We start from the raw sequence: 21,846 nt of genomic DNA, 5'->3' as shown, positions 1-21,846 counted from the left end.
GTTCTTTTGGGGGTCTAGTTTCCAAAATGGGGTCACTTGTGGGGGGTTTCCACTGTTTAGGTACATCAGGGGCTCTCCAAACGACATGGCGTCCGATCTGAATTCCAGCCAATTTTGCATTGAAAAAGTCAAACGGCGCTCCTTCCCTTCTGAGCTCTGCCATGCGCCGAAACAGTGGTTACCCCCCACATATCAGGTATCAGCGTACTCAGGACAAATTGCACAATAACTTTTGTAGTCTAATTTCTCCTGTTACCCTTGGTAAAATAAAAAAAATTGAACCTGAAGTATATTTTTTGTGAAAAAAATTTAAATGTTCATTTTTTTTTAAATATTCAAAAAATTCCTGTGAAGCACCTGAAGGGTTAATAAACTTCTTGAATGTGGTTTTGAGCACCTTGTGGGGTGAAGTTTTTAGAATGGTGTCACTTTTGGGTATTTTCTATCATGTAGACCCCTCAAAGTGACTTCAAATGTGATGTGGTCCGTAAAAATAAAATGGTGTTGCAAAAATGAGAAATCGCTGGTCAACTTTTAACCCTTATAACTTCCTAACAAAAAAAAATTTTGGTTCCAAAATTGTACTGATGTAAAGTAAACATGTGTGAAATGTTACTTATTAAGTTTTTTGTGTGCCATATCACTGTGATTTAAGGGCATAAAAATTAAAAGTTGGAAAATTGCGAAATTTTCAAAAATGTTGCCAAATTTCCGTTTTTCTTCACAAATAAACGCAAGTTATTTGAATGAAATTTTACCACTAACATGAAGTACAATATGTCATGAGAAAACATTGTCAGAATCACCAGGATCCATGGAAGCTTTCTGAGTTATTACCTCATAAAGAGACAGTGGTCAGAATTGTAAAAATTGAACGTGCAAACCACCCTTGGGGGTTAAGGGATTAAATGAGAATTCTAGATGAGTCCAGTAAATCTTTGCTGTCGGTTGTCTGCTTTGAAGTTTTAGGTTTGATGCAAAGTATGAGAAAAAATTGGGTATTCTATCGACCCCCTTATTTGTGCTTTAAAAGAACTTGGTCTCCAAATGAAGTTTGATAATTGCTTTTCTAATTTATTTATCCATTTTTCAAATATAAGAACTTGAATAGTGCTAAAGAAAGATATATTGCAGAGCACTTTTGTGTTGTCTAGAAATAGTTGGGATACTTTCAATTATGCAATTAGTTCTTATATTTTCAGCAAAAGTTTCCATGATATGTGTAAATAACAAGGGTGATAATTGGCACCCTTGTCTGGTATCGGTTGCTATGTAAAAATTATTTCATAAATAATTGTTTGCTAAAACATTGGCAGAGATAGGAACAGGAATAAAGAGCAAAAATAGAGATAAGTATTTGACCTTGGAATCTGAATTTGACTAAGGGTACCGTTACACTTAGCGATGCACCAGCGATCCCGACAACGATATGACCCGGTCAGGTTCGCTGGTGCATGGCTAAGTGGTCGCTAGTGAGCTGCCAAACAGGCAGATCTCACCAGCGACATAGCGGTGGTCGGCAGTCGCCACTTACCTATCAGACGAGGCGATGAAGACGTCCTCCCGCCTGGGTCCACGAGTCGCTCGTCGCCACAGCAGGAAGCCCAGCAGGAAGCAGACGACGAGAAATGGCCCAGGACGTTTTCGCGCGATGAGCGATAACCAGCGGGGGAGCCGGTCGGAGGTATCACATGTAGCGATATCGCTAGCAATATCGCTGCTGCATCACAAAACCAGTGACGTTATAGTGATATTGCTGGCGATATCGCTATGTGTAACGGGCCCTTAAGGTTGCAAAGTTGTAATTCAATGAAAACAATCAAAAGCTTTTTTTGTATTGATAGATGCCAAATCCCCCAATGATGTACCAATTTTTTAATCTAAAACACAAGAAAGACAACACGATTCAGAAAGTCAACACGTAGGACAGCAAAAGCCATTGAACTTCTATAGTTAGCCATCGAATTAGGCTTTTCTGCATTGGGATGTTTTGCTGAATCAAGGTATGGTTCTCGTTTTCAGAAATGCTACTGTAGGCCAAGATTATATGCACAGACAGTCACCAAAGCTACATCACGCCAATTTCAAGTTTGTTTTGTTCCTTTAGCTTCAACCAGGAGGGCAGTGTTACTAAAAAATGTGTGGCAATAACATTTTTTCTGTTGGCTTTAATTCTTTGCAGCAATAGTGGCCAAGTGTAGTAAAGGTCAAGATTTGTAAATGTGTAGTGCACATATAGCACAAATACCGAAACTATGTCTACACTATTAGTGCGTGACTTCTAAATAACATACAGTATTAAGTATTTCTGCAAGGTGTGATATAGACCTAAGTCTTTCTGAATCAGAGGTTTGTTTGGGTTAGTACAGAAAAGTCATAAGAAAAAAGGGTTCATGCTAGGAAAGACAATGGATGTGGTGGATCCTAATAAATAGGTCAATGAGTAAAGGATTGTTGTTTTAATTAGCATTTTTATTGATACTAATGTTCTTTATTTGCTGTTATCTAGACAATACAGGTTGTGTTTGTTTTCCAATGTATAATGTGGATAATGAGTGTCATTTTCTATTATCTTTGCCCATCAGATTGCTAGCCATGCACTTTGGGGATTGCTTATTTTGTTGTAAATTGATTAGTTTTATGTTTGTTGTGCTTCTAGGCTACCTTTGCAGTCATTTTTTTTACTATATTTTATTGGCTTAAAATATGCCAGCATTTTTTTGCAGTTTTTTTCATTGCATTTTTTAAATACCGGTACATTTTTTAGTTGTTTTCTTACATTCATATGATGTAACTTTTTAGTTGCCAAGGGTTTCTCAACATTTTGCATCTATGGGAACCGGGACAAACTGTGTACTTTTGAAGTGTACAAATAAAACCTAAATAATTAAACCAGTGATATTAAAGAGGTGATCTGAAATACAAATTAATTTTCATCCCTAATACCTTTTAATTTAGCGTCATAATTAGAGTTGAGCGAAACGGCTCGAAAAATGTCAAAAGTCGGGCTTCATGAAACGAAACCCGAACCTAGGATGAGGTCGGCCACGAGGTCGGCGACTTAAGCGCCAAAGTCGCGTTTCAAAAGTTTGTTTTGCGCTCTTTTTCAGCCAATCAGGATCCACGGACACTGTGGGCAATGTGATGACATAGGCAGGGGTCACCACCATTTTTCAGAAGGGCATGCAAGTGATTGGCTTGCTTTGGTGGGCGTCACAGGGGGTATAAAAGGGCATGCACGCCGACCGCCATGTTACTCATGCTGATCTCAGAATAGGGAGAGCTGCTGCTGCTGCTGATTCTGTAGGGAGAGCGTTGGGCAGGGAAGAAGACACCAAAAACTGCTTCTGCTGCTAGCGATTTTGCCTGTACAACACACCAGTCACTGTGTGTGCAGTGCAAGTGGAGGCTATATTTTGCTGGATCAGTGGTGTTGGTTGTTAGGCTGCCTTCTAAGGCTTCATGATGGCTGCATTGCTGTTTACCCACTGCTCTGCAATCTGCTTTTTTAAAAGCAATCCCAATTTTTTTTTGTCTTGGTGAGGTACTGAGCGTGCATTTTTTTCACACCATACAGTGGTGCACACTCCTCACACAGTACCGTGTAACGGCTGTTATCACAGCCACAGTGAAGCTATCTGTGTGTCACTCTGTAAGAATAAGTCGAGGACATGTTCCGTTCTTACAGACCTGCACCTTCTAGTTTTGTCTAGCTTTCAAACAGTTAAATATATTTGCTGTTTGATCACATTCAAAACTATAGAGAGACAGCGTGTGTCAGTCCATATACTTAAAAAACACAGAGCTTGACAATTTTACGTACACCGGACAGTCGTGTACGTGCACGCTCCTCTCTCAGTACCGTGTAACGGCTGTTATCACTGCCACAGTAAAGCTATCTGTGTGTCGCTCTGTAAGGATAAGTCGAGGACATGTTCCGTTCTAACAGACCTGCACCTTCTAGTTTTGTCTAGTTTTCAAACAGTTAAATATATTTGCTGTTTGATCACATTCAAAACTATAAAGAAACAGCTTGTGTCAGTCCGTATACTTAAAAAACATGGAGCTTGACAATTTTACGTACACCGGACAGCCATGTACGTGCACGCTCCTCTCTCAGTACCGTGTAACGGCTGTTATCATGGCCACAGTGAAGCTATCTGTGTGTCGCTCTGTAAGGATAAGTCGAGGACATGTTCCGTTCTTACAGACCTGCACCTTCTAGTTTTGTCTAGTTTTCAAACAGATAAATATATTTTCTGTTTGATCACATTCCAAACTATAGAGAGACAGCGTGTGTCAGTCCATATACTTAAAAAACACGGAGCTTGACAATTTTACGTACACCGGACAGCCGTGTACGTGCACGCTCCTCTCTCAGTACCGTGTAACGGCTGTTATCACGGCCACAGTGAAGCTATCTGTGTGTCGCTCTGTAAGGATAAGTCGAGGACTTGTTCCGTTCTTACAGACCTACACTCTAGGGAGATTCCTATTCTGCCCAATTCTATATACACCTTGTAGTTTGTCATACACTAGCCAATTTCTGCCTGTGACATAGCGCTGTGATATTCACTGGGCCTCACACAATCCAAAAGTGTCCAGTGTCCAGAAGTGTGTGCTGAAATTCAAAATCTCCGTTATCCTCTAGTGACATTTTTCATACCTGCGACATTGAGCCTGTGACATAGCGCTGTGATATTCAGTTGGCCTCACACAATCCAAAAGTGTCCAGTGTCCACAAGTGTATGCTGAAATTCAAAATCTCCATTATCCTCTAGTGACATTTTTCACATCTGTGACATTGAGCCTGTGACATAGCGCTGTGATATTCAGTGGGCCTCACACAATCCAAAAGTGTCCAGTGTCCACAAGTGTGTGCTGAAATTCAAAATCTCTGTTCTCCTCTAGTGACATTTTTCACACCTGCGACATTGAGCCTGTGACATAGCGCTGTGATATTCAGTGGGCCTCACACAATCCAAAAGTGTCCAGAGTCCACAAGTGTGTGCTGAAATTCAAAATCCCCGTTATCCTCGAGTGACATTTTTCACACCTGTGACATTGAGCCTGTGACATAGCGCTGTGATATTCAGTGGGCCTCACATAATCCAATAGTGTCCACAAGTGTGTGCTGAAATTCAAAATCTCCGTTATCCTCTAGTGACATTTTTCACACCTGCGACATTGAGCCTGTGACATAGCGCTGTGATATTCAGTGGGCCTCACACAATCCAAAAGTGTCCAGTGTCCACAAGTGTGTGCTGAAATTCAAAATCTCCGTTATCCTCTAGTGACATTTTTCACACCTGCGACATTGAGCCTGTGACATAGCGCTGTGATATTCAGTGGGCCTCACACAATCCAAAAGTGTCCAGTGTCCACAAGTGTGTGCTGAAATTCAAAATCTCCGTTATCCTCTAGTGACATTTTTCACACCTGCGACATTGAGCCTGTGACATAGCGCTGTGATATTCAGTGGGCCTCACACAATCCAAAAGGGTCCAGTGTCAACAAGTGTGTGCTGAAATTCAAAATCTCCATTATCCTCTAGTGACATTTTTCACACCTGCGACATTTAGCCTGTGACATAGTGCTGTGATATTCAGTGGGCCACACACAATCCAAAAGTGTCCAGTGTCCACAAGTGTCTGCAGAAATTAAAAATCTCCCCTGTCCTATGGACACCTTGTACCTTGTTTTACATTACTATATAGTTTGTTGGATTTTGTCTACATTTCTACCAAAAATGAGGAAGGCTGGTGGAAGAGGCCGTGGAATCGGGCGGGGGTTGGCAGCTGCTAATGATGGTGTTGGTGGTGGATCTGATGGTAGTGGCAAAAGCAAAATAGGACCGAATGCAGGAGGTGTTGAGCCTGCGTCATCATCTGGCTCCACAAGGCCTCGAAGGCTTAGTTTTCTAGGAGTTGACAAACCGCTTTTAAAGCCAGAGCTTCAGGAAAAAGTTTTGTCTTACTATCGCCTCCTCTTCTGAAGTTGTAAAAAATTAAAAGCACTGAGTCGTCATTGGAGGCTCATGTTCAGGAACCACACCTTTCCTTGTGTCCTTCACCCCAACCAAGATTGAAGGATGATGCAAGCCATACTACTGATTACTCCATGGAGCTGTTTTCACATACCATGCCTGGATTATCAAGTGAAATGGTGAATTACCCAGGCCAAGATGAATCTGACATGGAGTGCACTGATGCACAGCCACTGATAGATGATTCTGCTGGTACATTCACTCAGAGCATTGCATTGTCCTCGCAGTGTACAGAGCCAGATTCTGACCCTGATGAGACTCAGGTGCCCCTTCCCGCACACTATACCACCATACACGGTGACACAGAGGAAGGTGCACATGAAATTGAAGAGGAGGTGATGGATGACCCAGTTGTTGACCTAGATTGGCATCCATTGGGGGAAGAGGGTGCTGCTTCCAATAGCTCAGATGAGGAGGAGGAGCATCCACAGCAGACATTGACATCGCAACAGCTGTTATCTGGAAGGCCCGGAGCACTCCAAAGACAGGTTCCAAAAATCAAAAGAGTTGCAGGACAGCTTGTCCAGAGGGTCAAAATATCACAGCGTGCTAGGCCGCAAAATGTCTGCCAAAATAGGAAGAGTGCAGTGTGGCACTTTTTTGAACAAAATCCTCATGATCAGGCCAAGGTTATCTGTAAGAAGTGCGCAAAGACCTTTAGCCGAGGGAAAAATCTGAAAAATTTGAAAACCAGTTGCATGCTTAGACATTTAACCACCATGCACTTGCAAGCGTGGACACAACACCAAACCTCAAGTACCACATGTGCAACTGATCACAAAGAAGGTAGTCAGCAACGCTACATTGTTTCCCCCACTGTAAGCCCACCGGTTAGCACAGCAGCAAATGTTGAGGTGTCGTTGCAAGGCCACAGCAGTCAGGGAATCCCACTGTTATATCAACGAAAGACTGAATCTAGGCCATCAGAAAGAACACCAACTACATCACCATCATCAACCCTCTCTCAGTCCGCCCTGTCCACCGCTACTTCCACCATATGCAGCTCTCAAGTCCAGCTCACCCTCCCAGACACTATGAGTAGGTCAAGAAAGTACTCAGTCTCTCATCTGCATACACTGGGTTTGAACGCCCACATTGCCAAACTAATCTCGTTAGAGATGATGCCCTATCGGTTGGTGGAAAGCGCAGCTTTCCGCGAACTCATGGCCTATGCAGTACCACGCTATGACCTACCCAGTCGCCACTTCTTCTCTCGCAAAGCCATCCCAGCCCTCCACCATCATGTGAAAGACCGCATTGTCCATGCACTCAAGCAGTCAGTGAGTGGAAAGGTGCACCTCACAACTGATGCATGGTCCAGTCGGCATGGCCAGGGCCGTTACGTGTCCATCACTGCGCACTGGGTTAATGTGGTGGATGCAGGGTCCACAGGGGACAGTGGTGGTGGGACAGTGCTGTCTAGCCCACGGTATAGGAAACAGTTGGCTGTAGGCGTTCGACCCTACTCCTCCTCCTCCTCCAGAAGCGAAAGCTCGTCCACAGAGCGCAGTCGTACGAGCACTCCATCTGCAGCTGCCACTGTTGCACACGAGGTGTCCCCCTATCGAGCAGCTAGTGGAAAGCGTCAGCAGGCTGTGTTGCAGATGATGTGTTTGGGCGACAGACACATCGCCGAGGTGCTGGCCGAGTACTTTCAGCGACAAACTGAGTCATGGCTGGGCAGTGTACATCTTGAGGCAGGCAAGGTAGTTAGTGATAACGGCCGTAATTTTGTGGCAGCCATAGCCCTTTCAAAACTCAGCCACATACCTTGCTTGGCTCACACCTTGAACCTGGTGGTGCAGTGCTTCCTCAATAATTATCCGGAGTTAATAGCCCTGCTCCAGAAGGTGCGAAGACTGTGCGCGCACATCCGCCGGTTGCCTGTGCACTCCATTCGTATGCAGAAGCTGCAGCGATTGCTCCACCTTCCCAACCACCGCCTCATTATCGACATTGCAACAAGGTGAAACTCCATCCTGCACATGGTTGAGCGGCTGTGCGAGCAGAGGCAAGCCATAATGCATTTGTGGGAGGATACACGGCCAGGCACTTTGAGAGCAGACATGGAGTTGACAGGTGTGCAGTGGTCGAAGCTGAAAGACCTCTGTAAAGTCCTTCAGTGTTTTGAGGAATGCACACGGCTGGTAAGCGCAGACGACGCCATCCTAAGCATGAGCATCCCACTTATGCGTCTGCTCATGCAAACTTTGACGCACCTTAAGGAGCAGGCGTCTGCAGCCAATGTTGACAAGGAGGAAGAGGTGGAGGGAATCCTTGATGACATTCAGCCATTGTCTGCTCAGGGACCTCTCCTGGACGAGTTGGAGGAAGAAGAGGAGGAGGAGGATGATGATGGGGATGATTACTTAGGGGAGAAGGATGCATCTCGTGGGGCAAGTGAAAATGTTGGCGTGGCAAGGTCTGGTACAGGGTTTGTGCGTGACTGGAGGGATGTGGATTTGCCAGAAAGTGCTCCTCCACCCAGCACTCGCACTGCATCATTGACACCGGGAACGTTGGCCCACATGTCAGATTATGCTTTGCAGATCCTAAAAAGGGACCCACGCATTGCCAAAATGATGAACGATGATGACTACTGGTTGGCCAGCATCCTGGATCCACGCTATAAAGGCAAATTACAAAACATCATGCCACAGGAGAACCTTGACCTAATATTGGCTACTAAACAAGCAACTCTGGTTAACCGGTTGGTTGAGGCATTCCCAGCACACAGCAGCGGTGATGGTTCTCACACGAGCTGTACGGGCCGAGGGTAGCTTGGCAGAGGTGTTCATGGTGCACACAGCAGAAGTGGCGTTGGAGACAGGGGTTTCATGACAATGTTGTGGACTGATTTTTCACGGACCGCTCACACACCTGTTAATACAGCATCGATGGAAAGTGACAGGAGACAGCAGTTGTCAACTATGGTTAACAACTACTTTTCCTTCCATATCGATGTTCTCCCGCACAGGTCATTCCCCTTTGACTATTGGGCCGCTAAACTGGACACCTGGCCTGAATTGGCACAATATGCCTTACAGGAGCTCGCATGCCCAGCTGCAAGTGTGCTATCGGAAAGAGTCTTCAGCGCAGCTGGATCGATCTTGACAGAAAAAAGGACCCGTCTGTCAACCCAAAATGTGGATGATCTAACCTTCATTAAAATGAACCATGCATGGGTTTCCAAGGATTTTGTCCCACCTTCCATTGATGACACGTAGGTTGCCAGAAAAAAGGCTTGCTTTGGTCCTCCTCCTATTCCGCGACCTTGACCTATTTCGCCTTATGCAGCAGCTGAATGACCCACATCTACATATGCCACTTTGTAAACCTCCCTAAGTGGGCGCCCCCCCCCCATGGCCGGGGTCACCACCTAGCGCACAAAACCGTGCGAGTGCCGTTGCCCTGGACAGGTGGGTAGGCCGACTCTTGGGCACGGGCACTGGCATAGGGTCCTTCATAGTGCAATCAAGTGTCTCTGACAGTGGTGGTGCACACCCGCCGTCAGACACACCGCCGTACTATTAGGGGCCCAGTGCCAGTACCGACGCCCATGAGTGTGCCCCCTTGCTTGGGCAGGACCCCAGCATTTGCAATGTTTACGTCTCACTGCTCCTCCGCTGTTTAGTCTGTGCTGTCAAATCCTTCACTGGGACTGCCACTACAAATTGATTGAACTGAAAGATGATGGTTTAGCTATGCCCTGTCCTGCTGGCCGGGCTCTAGCTCCAGATGATCAGTGACTTCCATTTCTTATGGACGTCGACTCACAATTACATGCAGTGGTGGTATATCATCAGCTTTCACAGTTTTCCTACTCACAAACATGTGACATTCCGGCACACATTTCAAAATGTGCCCTCTCATGCCAATCAAATAGAATCGCCTACGGCCTGTGGCTTCTGTCTTTTGCACTCCAAAGTTACGTGACAGATCATGATAGCCAGTGAGCACCATGTTTACATCGCTCCCTGTGATAAAAATTGGATTGAGATGAGTAACAGTGATGGAATCAACGGAAGTGTGATACAGCAAGACTTTATTCACAAAAAAATGTTTTCACTGTCTCAACACACAAATTAATTGAGGGTCAGCATCGCCTATGAGAATTGTGACGGAAGTTTTTCCCGTGAATAATAATTCCTAGATTTCTGCAATCAATAGCCTTTATGTCACTAATTGTATGCATCTCATTTCCTATTGTGGAGAGGCTGGACTGTATTACTGAGACAGAAATATATATGAAGATTTAAAAATAACACCAAAAGTATATAGTTGTGTACGCCTCAAATGCATTTCCTTTTTTCCACTTTTTAGATTGCTGTGTCATCCATACTGAGAACACGGAGATTTTACATGTTTAAACTATGCTATATATACCTGCTATCCAGTGATAAAGTACCCTTTCTCAACTTTGTACAATGTGGTCAAATCCATACTGGGCCTGAGAACATCTGAGTCTGCCTCCTGATCTATAGACATATATTTTTAATGTGTAAACTAGGCTACATATATACGTGTTATCCGGTGAAACTGTACCCTTTATCAACTTTCTACAATGTTGTTGAATCCATACTGGGCCTGAGAACGGCTGCCGAGCTGTTAAGCAAGCTACAGCACCTGTGGTTTGGACACGTAATTTTTTCAGGAATGACAGTTAGGCCTAACTCAGGAATTGCGGTTAACCTGAACTTACTGGGAAATCATCGTTCGCGGGGAATAATCTGAATCCCAGATCCCCATCACTAACGGAGTTCAGCAGGTTATCTGCACCTGTAAGCGACAAAAGCTGGTCCTTTCAGTGTAGCGTGCATGCAGCCCCGGACATGTACTGGAATGCTAGACCTGTTATTGCTCGATCTCACGTGCCACAGCCTCGCGTATCCCTCTAGTAAGCTTGACGCGTACCGCGGGGCCATGCCGGAGTCTCGGTCATTAACGGAATAAAGCTGAGAAATCACTAGCACAACTACAAATGGACATACCACACCACACACAGAATCGACAAAGCTTGCAATCTGTCCATCTTTTCTGTAGCTTGTATGGTAGTGGTTTCCCGGGTGCAGTCCAATTAAGCCACAGGCTCCACTCCTGGTGGTGCCCTTTTGGACATTCCTTTAAGGTTCAGCTTTGCAATCATACTGCCACCAGAAACCAAAAACTTTGCCTTCAGGGATGCTGTTTGGAGGTTCGTGGGAATAACGCCGCCCGATCAGCAGTCGGCATATGGGTTGCCCTCCCAGGGCTGTGGGGTACTCGGTAGCGGGCCGGTGTCAGTGGGATGTCTCACAGCAGCGGTGACCCGGACGGTGGCCCTGGGCGCCCATGTAAATGGCGTGGTATAATGGTAAAGAGTTTATATAGATAGTTTGACGCCACCTGTGGTGTTCGGCAACATAGATGTTAGGCTGACGCTGCATGCAGATCCTCTGGGACTGATGGTGTTGTGCAGCAAAGATGGTGAAGCTCCCCACAGGTGGAGCTGGAGTCCCAGGGAAGTGTAGATGTAGTGATGGGGGAAAGGCACAGGCGGTGTAGGTGCTGGTTCCCAGATGTAGCGGTGCTGGAATAACTGTAGGACACCAGAGCATGTAGTTCCAAAGCTTTACTCACAGTCTGCAGGTTACACAGATGCCTGCCTCCGTGCTGTGTCCTCCGGGTCAGGACCTCTGCCAACCTCCGGGACCAGAATGGAAAGCTCCCTTCCAACCCTCCGCCAACATGTACCTTCCTGAACGTCTCCTTTCTAGCGCTTGTGGGGGAAGCACTCACAGGACCGTGGTTCACTGAAACGCCTCCTGTCTAACAGATGTTCCTCAGACTTTACTTGTATGGCAGACAGCTGTAGCCTTTTCCTTCTGCCTCACACACGTCGATGCTGGGGCCTCCAAGCCTTAGTTGGGTACAGAGCATTTATACCTGCTACTTCCCCCGGTTTCTGCTGCAGGAACGTCAGTGTCCCTACAAACTCGGAGACCGGAATCCGGACCATGCGCTCCAGCTAGGAGTGAGCCTTAACTCTGCTCATCCTCCAGCTCCCCTTCTGACGTCCACACACTTCCCCTTCCCTGCACAGAGTGCCCTAACTTACCTCCTCCCGACCACAGAGAGCAGCTCCTCAGCAGTCAGGTTCAGAGGTCTCCCTGCTGGCCTGGAGTGGGAAATGTGTTGTGTGTTGGTTTCACTGCTAGAGAGATCCTTCGTTGCTCCCAAGCTTGACAACACACTCCCTAGGAGGAAGGCAATGCCACAGTGGCGACCGTACTCTTGGGGACGCCACAAGTGCACTGAGGCCCACCCACTGCTGGATGATGCTGCTGGTACATTGACCCAGACCACTACATTTCCCTCGCACTCTACACAGCCAGAATCTGACCCAGAGGAAACTCAGATTCCCCTTCCCGCATACTATACCACCTTACACGGTGACAAAGAGGAAGGTGCAGATGAAAGTGCAGGTTCCTTGAGCAGGTGGGGGGGCATACTCATGGGCGATGGCACTGGCACAGGGCACCGCATAGTACGCAAAAGTGTCTCTGCCGGTGGGAGGGCCTAAACAGCCAAGTGCAGTGAGATGGAAGATTGGGACGACAAGGAGTTCAGAGTAATGCAGGGATTCCCTAGCAAGGAGACTTATGTAATTGTTTTCAATGTTGGGACAGCAATTTTTGGGGAGCACTCATCTCTGGTGAATGATATATGGGGCCCACCATACACTGGAGCATTCCAAAGGTGGACATCAGACACTGGAGCAGCATTTACAGGGCCCATTATACACTAGAGTAGTAGAAATGGGGCCCATTATATATGGAGCATTATTTGGGCCCATAAGACAGTGGAGCTTCATCCATTGGGACCAACATATACTGTAGCATTATGTGGAGCTCATCATATACGGTTTGAAACATTATATGGGAATAATGATTCCGTATGGAGAAATATATGGGCCTCATTACTCTGTATAGCGCACTAAGCACTGGCCATAATACTGTATGGAGTTATATACTGTCCGTTTTTGGAGGTATTGGAGAATTTAAAATGGATATCAGTCATGAGATGTAAGAAGTCAAGTATTTTTCATTGTACTATACTGCTATTTCTCTGCCGTATCGGAGCATCATGAGTTGTGGTATGTGTTAAAGGGGCGCTCTTTGGCCCTGGGCCCCTCGAAAACCTGGAGCCAGCCCTCCCTCCCAAACAACTGTAGCCAAATAGCCCCCATTTTTCAGTGCGTAACTAGTATTATGAAGTTAATTAAGGTTGACAAGCTTCAGTAACAAGAATTTATGCTTTTGGCATTCAAATGGGCACTGTTGGTGTGTTTCCTGTCCTCCGCTCACTGCCGACTTTAATTCTCCATTGACGTACATTGGGTTTCGTGTTTCGGGACGACCCCGACTTTTCCCTATAGTCGGCCGATTTTGCTCGACCCGACTTTTGGGAAAAGTCGGGTTTCATGAAACGAAACTCGACCCTAAAAAACCAAAAGTCGCTCAACACTAGTCATAATCTAAACTATTTCCAGATGTACTTGATATAAAAATTCTGTAGTCTTCCCTAACTACACAATCTGCTTTTTTAAAAAAATGAATGAAGCGTAATCAGGGGATGTTACTGGTCTCTTCTCACAAGATAGAAAAGAAAGAAACTCGGTGAGCCCTCTCTACAGCATATTGGGGGGATAGAACTTATTTCTCAAACTTTTGCAGCAGTCAGTATTTGATGAATTAAGTAGGCTTGGGGGCCTCTGATTTTTCAGGAAAGCCCACAATCCTGATATTATTGCAGTGTAGCCCTTTTTTCTAAGTCATCTACTTTGGATCTTACTTCTTCAGTAGATCTCTTAGAGTATTTTACCATTGTGGTGAGGCCATCTTCCAAGGTGGAGACCCAGAGCAGCGGTAGCTGTAGGAGACATGACCAGAAGCTCTGGCAAATCTGGGTATGTTTACAGAAATCGCTGAACTACCAAGTTGAGCTCACGTGCCAAGCATGGTACAGTTGTGAGCTTGGCTTCATCGGGAGCCAAGTCTAACCTCACCATCAGAGGCTCTAGTGAATAGTGAAATGCTCGCTTAGTCACGCCCCTCCAGGCTCTCTGCAGTCCATAGCACAGTGGTTCCACAAACCACATCCCTGACAGGCCTTCATGGAAGAGTCATCGGAAGGAAAGTTCTCCTGCGTCCACACCATAAAATTAAGCATCAGAAGCATGCAAAAGAACGTCTAAACAAGCCTGAATCATTTTGGAAACAAGTCCTGTGGAAGAGCTTAAAATAGAACTCTTTGGCAACAAAAGGTATGTGTGGAGAAAAAAAAAACTGTACAGAAAATCAGTAAAAGAACATCTCGCCAACCATTAAGCATGGGCGTGAATCAATCATGCTTTGGGTTTGTGATGCAGCCAATGGCACGGGGAACATTTCACGGTTGGAGGGAAGAATGGAGTCAATGAAATTTCAACAAATTCTTGATGCAAACATAACAACATCTGTAAAGAAAGCTGAAGTTCAAAAGATGATGGCTTGTACAAAAGGATAATGATCCTAAACACACATCAAAATCCACAGTAGATGCCACAAAAGATTCAAGCTGAAGGTTTTACAATGGCTCTCACAGTCCTCTGATCTGAACATCATTGAATATCTGTGGCTAGACCTCAAAATAGCAGTTCATGCAAGACAACCCAAGAATCTAATAGAATTGGAAGAATTTTGCAAGGAAAAATTGATGGAAATCAAACAAACATTGAAAGACTCTTGGCTGGTTATAAAAAATGTTTACAATCTGTGATACTTGCAAAAGGGGATGATACTAGATACTAACCATGCAGGATGCCCAAACTTTTCCCCATACTCCTTTTTGTAATTTGCAAAATATAAAAGATGAAAATATATATTTTTGCCTAAAGTACAAAGGAAATGTGTCATCCTTAACTTGCTTAACTGTTCACAATAACAGAAATATTGACCAGGGGTGCATCCACTTTTACATGCCAGAATGTGGCAGAATGAATGGTGTAATTATAAAGTACAACTCGTCCAACAAAACACAGGCCCTCATACGGCTATATTGACTGACAAATAAATAGTAATGGCTTTTGGAAGTAGGGGGGGAGATTGAAAATGAAAAACGGAAAATCGCCCGGTGATGGAGGAGTTAAGCAACGATCAAGCAATGCATAACCAATCATCTGTTTACAAGCATCATTTACTCCAAAGACATACAGATAGGGAATTTAGATTGTGAGCTCCAATAGGAACAGTGATGATGATATCTATAAAATATTGTGGAATTAATGGTGCTGTATAAGGGAGTAAAATAAATAATAAAAACATTTTGTCCTGAATAGATTACTTGCTGATAAAAAAGTTGTCATTGTTGGAGGGAAGTGTGTGTGTGGGGTGTGTGTGTGAGTACGCGTGTGTGTGTACATGTGTGTGTCTGTGAGTACATAGGTGTGTGTACATGTGTGTGTGTACGTACATGTGTGTGTGTGTCCCGCAGCTGCCTGCCCACCCAACTCTGTGCAGTCACAGCTCGCAGGAAAGAGGGTGGTTTGCGGCCTGTGCTGGAGATATGAGTACGTGTGTGTGTATGTGAGTACGTGTGTGTGTATGTGAGTATGTGTGTGTGTAAGTGAGTATGTGTGTGTGTAAGTGAGTATGTGTGTGTAAGTGAGTATGTGTGTGTGTATGTGAGTACATGTGTGTGTATGTGAGTACGTGTGTGTGTGTAAGTATGTGAGTAGGTGTGTGTATGTGAGTACGTGTGTGTGTGTATGTGAGTATGTGTGTGTGTATGTGAGTACGTGCGTGTGTATGTGAGTACGTGTGTGTGTGAGTACGTGTGTGTGTGTATGTGAGTACGTGTGTGTATGTGAGAACGTGTGTGTGTATATGTGAGTACATGTGTGTGTATGTGAGTACATGTGCGTGTGTGTGGGTCCCGGCGGTGTCCCACTGGTGGTACTGTGGAAGGGCCTGGTACCACCAGTGGGTGCCATATTGAAATACCCATCACTTGGGTATTCCAATATGGCGGTCGGCGTACTTCAGGTGCGGCGCTGTGGAATGTGGGATTCGGGGACATCCAGACAGAAGTGGATGACGGACAATTGAAGGCAATTATATATATAGATATATATACTGTATATGCTAACAGGAGCATAATATAATAATTGATCAATTAAGTAAAACAAAATTGGAGACTTAAAATACAGCGTTCAACATTAAAATTGCAAAACCAAGAAGGAAAAGTCATGATATAGTTGAAATAATAGTGAGAAAAGACATGTTAATGATATGCAAATGATGAAAAATATGAAACATTTTCAAATCATCCTGATTTAATGAGTATTAAGTCTGAGCTCCATATGCATAAATACACAAACATACTCAACTTTGCATGCTATCAAATAAGTTATTAATGGTTGGTTGAGGAATGTTCTGCCACGCTGCATGTTCTCAGGCATGCAATTCATCAAATTCCACTGCTGCCAGTATCCAGCAGGCTGTTGACGGTAGCACAAGCAACATGAGGCCTGGTTTTGTCATGTTGAAAAACATCTCCTGCAACACTTTGGAAAAAGGTGTCCGGCTACTGTACATGCTGCCACAACACACAATAATCCTGGGTGTAGGACCTGTGTGACGTTCCCTCCTGAAGGCCTTTCATAGTGTTGCCACTGTGTTCTTCAGACCAATCTCTGGCTGTCATTGTCCAAGACAAAAGGAAAACTCATCGCTGAAGGAAATAGACCTTTATTCTAGTTTCCATTGTCATCTTGCTCTGCACCATGATAGCTTTTGAAAGCTATGACCTCATGTTAAAGGAACACTTTTAGCTGACATCTGACTGGTAGCCCAATGTCATGCAAATGCCTTCTGATGGATTGTTTAACAATTATTCGATGGCTTAGGCTTGTTATGTGACTTCTAATTTTGCTTGCAGTACAGAATGATTCAATTGCGAAACCAGTAGTATAGCAATTTCTCTAAAGTGTCCCAAGAGCTATTTTTATATTTGAGAAGCTATTTGGTTGGCAATTGCAAACATAGCTGCCAGCAGTGGATATTGGTGATTTGTGTGCCCAAGTGCATAAAGTGTGGCACAATGTTTCTCAGACAACTATTATTAATAATCTTCTTTATAACATGTTAAGGCGTGTAAGTGTATGTTTTTCTGTGTGTGGTACTCATGCTCTAGATTGAAGAGACCCACAAAGCAAAACACCAGGTGCTTACCAATATCCTGGAGAGCAAATAAAGACACAAATTTACAGGTGAAGGTCGTTCACACCTTTACTTATTAATATATATTTTTTATAGTATAACAATAACAAGGAAGGCACTTAAGTTAAAATGTTCGAAAAACTAGAACTAATAGCGAACTGCCCTGTAGCACTTCAACAGACAAGTCAGCCTACAGTTGTGGCCAAAAGTATTGACACCCCTGCAATTCTGTCAGATAATACTCAGTTTCTTCCTGAAAATGATTGCAAACACAAATTCTTTGGTATTATTATCTTCATTTAATTTGTCTTAAATGAAAAAACACAAAAGAGAATGAAGCAAAAAGCAAAACATTGATCATTTCACACAAAACTCCAAAAATGGGCCAGACAAAAGTATTGGCACCCTCAGCCTAACACTTGGTTGCACAACCTTTAGCCAAAATAACTGCGACCAACTGCTTCCAGTAACCATCAATCAGTTTCTTACCATGCTCTTCTGGAATTTTAGACCATTCTTCTTTGGCAAACTGCTCCATGTCCCTGATATTTGAAGGGTGCCTTCTCCAAACTGCCATTTTTAGATCTCTCCACAGGTGTTCTATGGGATTCGGGTCTGGACTCATTGCTGGCCACCTTAGAAGTCTCCAGTGCTTTCTCTCAAACCATTTTCTAGTGCTTTTTGAAGTGTGTTTTGGGTCATTGTCCTGCTGGAAGACCCATGACCTCTGAGGGAGACCCAGCTTTCTCACACTGGGCCCTACATTATGCTGCAAAATTTGTTGGTAGTCTTCAGACTTCATAATGCCATGCACACGGTCAAGCAGTCCAGTGCCAGAGGCAGCAAAGCAACCCCAAAGCATCAGGGAACCTCCGCCATGTTTGACTGTAGGGACTGTGTTTTTTTCTTTGAATGCCTCTTTTTTTCTCCTGTAACCTCTATGTTGATGCCTTTGCCCAAAAAGCTCTACTTTTGTCTCATCTGACCAGAGAACATTCTTCCAAAACGTTTTAGGCTTTTTCAGGTAAGTTTTGGCAAACTCCAGCCTGGCTTTTTTATGTCTCGGGGTAAGAAGTGGGGTCTTCCTGGGTCTCCTACCATACAGTCCCTTTTCATTCAGACACCGACGGATAGTACGGGTTGACACTGTTGTACCCTCGGACTGCAGGGCAGCTTGAACTTGTTTGGATGTTAGTCGAGGTTCTTTATCCAACATCCGCACAATCTTGCGTTGAAATCTCTTGTCAATTTTTCTTTTCCGTCCACATCTAGGGAGGTTAGCCACAGTGCCATGGGCTTTAAACTTCTTGATGACACTGCGCACGGTAGACACAGGAACATTCAGGTCTTTGGAGATGGACTTGTAGCCTTGAGATTGCTCATGCTTCCTCACAATTTGGTTTCTCAAGTCCTCAGACAGTTCTTTGGTCTTCTTTCTTTTCTCCATGCTCAATGTGGTACACACAAGGACACAGGACAGAGGTTGAGTCAACTTTAATCCATGTCAACTGGCTGCAAGTGTGATTTAGTTATTGCCAACACCTGTTAGGTGCCACAGGTAAGTTACAGGTGCTGTTAATTACACAAATAAGAGAAGCATCACATGATTTTTCGAACAGTGCCAATACTTTTGTCCACCCTCTTTTTTATGTTTGGTGTGGAATTATATCCAATTTGGTTTTAGGACAACTCTTTTTGTGTTTTTTCATTTAAGACAAATTAAATGAAGATAATAATACCAAAGAATTTGTGTTTGTAATCATTTTCAGGAAGAAACTGAGTATTATCTGACAGAATTGCAGGGGTGTCAATACTTTTGGCCACAACTGTACATAGTCAAAACATTGAAAATCATATCAAGGAAAATAGCACCAAAGACCCAATAGTAATTGAATGCTTTATTGAAAAAAAACATTAAAAACAAGTATACAAGATGTAGGATAATGACAGTGGTAACCAAAAATGGTGGAATCACAACTTAAGCAGGCAACAAACAGGCAGAGTAAACAGATTGTGCCTGATGTTACCTGGGTGTTGTGGTGCTGCTGCACCAATGCGCATTTCGGCGCAGTGCCTTCTTCCGGGGGAGTCAATAACAAGGAAGGCACTTAACCCCTCCATGACCCAGCCTATTTTGACCTTAATGACCTGGCCATTTTTAGCAATTCTGACCAGTGTTCCTTTATGAGGTAATAACTTAGCAACGCTTCAATGGATCCTAGCGACTCTGAGACTGTTTTTTCATGACATATTGGGCTTCATGTTAGTGGCAAATTTAGGTCGATAAGTTTTGCATTTATTTGTGAAAAAATCATAAATTTGGCAACAATTTTGAAAATTTTGCAATTTTCGAATTTTTAATTTTTATTCTGTTAAACCAGAGAGTTATGTGACACAAAATAGTTGATAAATAACATTTCCCACATGTTTACTTTACATCAGCACAATTTTGGGAAAAATCTTTTTTTTTGTTATATGGGTTAAAAGTTGACCAGTGATTTCTCATTTTTCCAGCAAAATTTACAAAACCATTTTTTTTAGTGACCACCTCACATTTGAAGTCCCTTTGAGAGGCCTACATGACAGAAAACACCCAAAAATGACACCATTCCAAAAACTGCACCCCTCAAGCTACTTAAAACTACATTCAAGAAGATTATTAACCCTTCAGGTGCTTCACAGGAATTAAAGCAACGTGGAAGGAAAAAATGGACATTTCACAGGAACTAAAGCAACGTGGAAGGAAAAAATGGACATTTTCATTTTTCCAACAAAAATGTTCTTAGCCTCAATTTTTTCATTTTGACATGGGCATCATGATAAAATGGATCATAAAATTTGTTGGGCAATTTCTTCTGAGTACACCGATACTTCATATTTGGTCATAAACCACTGTTTGGGCGCACGGTGGGGCTCAGAAGGGAAGTAGCGCCATTTGACTTTTTGAATGGAAAATTAGCTCAAAACATTAGCGGACACCATGTCGTGTAAAGAGAGCCCCTGTGTGCCTAAACATTGGAGCTCCCCCACAAGTGACCTCATTTTGGAAACTAGACCCCCCAGTGAACTTATCTAGATGCATAGTGAGCACTTTGAACCCCCAGGTGCTTCACAAATTGATCCGTAAAAATAAAAAAGAACTTTGTTTAACAAAAATTTTCTTTTAGTCTCAATTTTCTCATTTTGACATGGGCAACAGGAAAAAATGGATCATAAAATTTGTTGGTCAAGTTCTCCTGAGTACACTGATATCTCATATGTAGTCATAAACCACTGTTTGGGTGCACGGCAGGGCTCGGAAGGGAAGGAGTGCCATTTGACTTTTTGAATTGAAAATTAGCTCCAATCGTTAGCGGACACCATGTCACGTATGGAGAGCCCCTGATGTTCCTAAACAGTAGAAACCCCCACAAGTGACCCCATTTTGCAAACTAGACCCCCCAAGGAACTTATCTAGATGTGTGGTGAGCACTTTGAACCCCCACGTGCTTCACAGAGCCGTGTAAATAAAAAATAATTTTCCTTCCTCAAAATATGATTTTTTTAGCCCTCAATTTTTTATTTTTACAAGGGTAACAGGAGAAATTGGACCCCAAAAGTTGTCCAGTTTGTCCTGAGTATGCTGGTACCCCATATGTTGGGGGGAACCACTGTTTGGGCACACGTCGGGGCTCGGAAGGGAAGTAGTGACGTTTTGAAATGCAGACTTTGATGGAATGGTCTGTGGGAGTCATGTTATATTTTCAGAGCCCCTGATGTGCCTAAACAGTAGAAACCCCCACAAGTGACCCCATTTTGGAAACTAGACCCCGCAAGGAGCTTATCTAAATGTGTGGTGAGCACTTTGAACCCCTAAGTGCTTCACAGAAGTTTATAAAGCAGAGCCGTAAAAATAAAAAAAACATTTTTTTCCACAAAAAGTGATTTTTAGCCCACAATTTTTTATTTTCACAAGGGTAACAGGAGAAATTGGACCCCAAACGTTGTTGTGCAGTTTATCTTGAGTACGCTGGTACCCCATATGCGAGGGGGAACCATTGTTTGGGCACACATCGGGGCTCGGAAGGGAAGTAGTGACGTTTTGAAATGCAGACTTTGATGGAATGGTCTGCGGTTGTCATGTTACGTTTGCAGGGCCCCTGATGTGCCTAAACAGTAGAAACCCCCCACAAGTGACCCCATTTTGGAAACTAGACCCCCCAAGGAACTTATCTAGATGTGTGGTGAGCACTTTGAACCCCCAAGTGCTTCACAGAAGTTTATAACGCAGCCCTGAAAATAAAAAATAATTTTTTTTCCACAAAAATAATTTTTTAACCCCCAATTTTTTATTTTCCCCAGGGTAACAGGAGGAATTAGACCCCCCAAAGTTGTTGTGCAATTTTTCCTGAGTACACTGATATCCCATATGTTGGGAACACGTCGGGGCTTGGAAGGGAGGAAGCACCGTTTGACTTTTTAAACGCAAAATTGGCTGGAATCAATGGTGGCGCCATGTCACATTTGGACACCCCTGATGTGTCTAAATAGTGGAAACCCCTCAATTCTGTCTCCAACCCT

This window comes from Dendrobates tinctorius, unplaced genomic scaffold, assembly GCF_039654945.1.
Source record: "Dendrobates tinctorius isolate UK_male_01 unplaced genomic scaffold, ASM3965494v1 ptg000127l, whole genome shotgun sequence".
NCBI lineage: Eukaryota > Metazoa > Chordata > Amphibia > Anura > Dendrobatidae > Dendrobates > Dendrobates tinctorius.
This window is presented reverse-complemented; position numbering follows the sequence as displayed.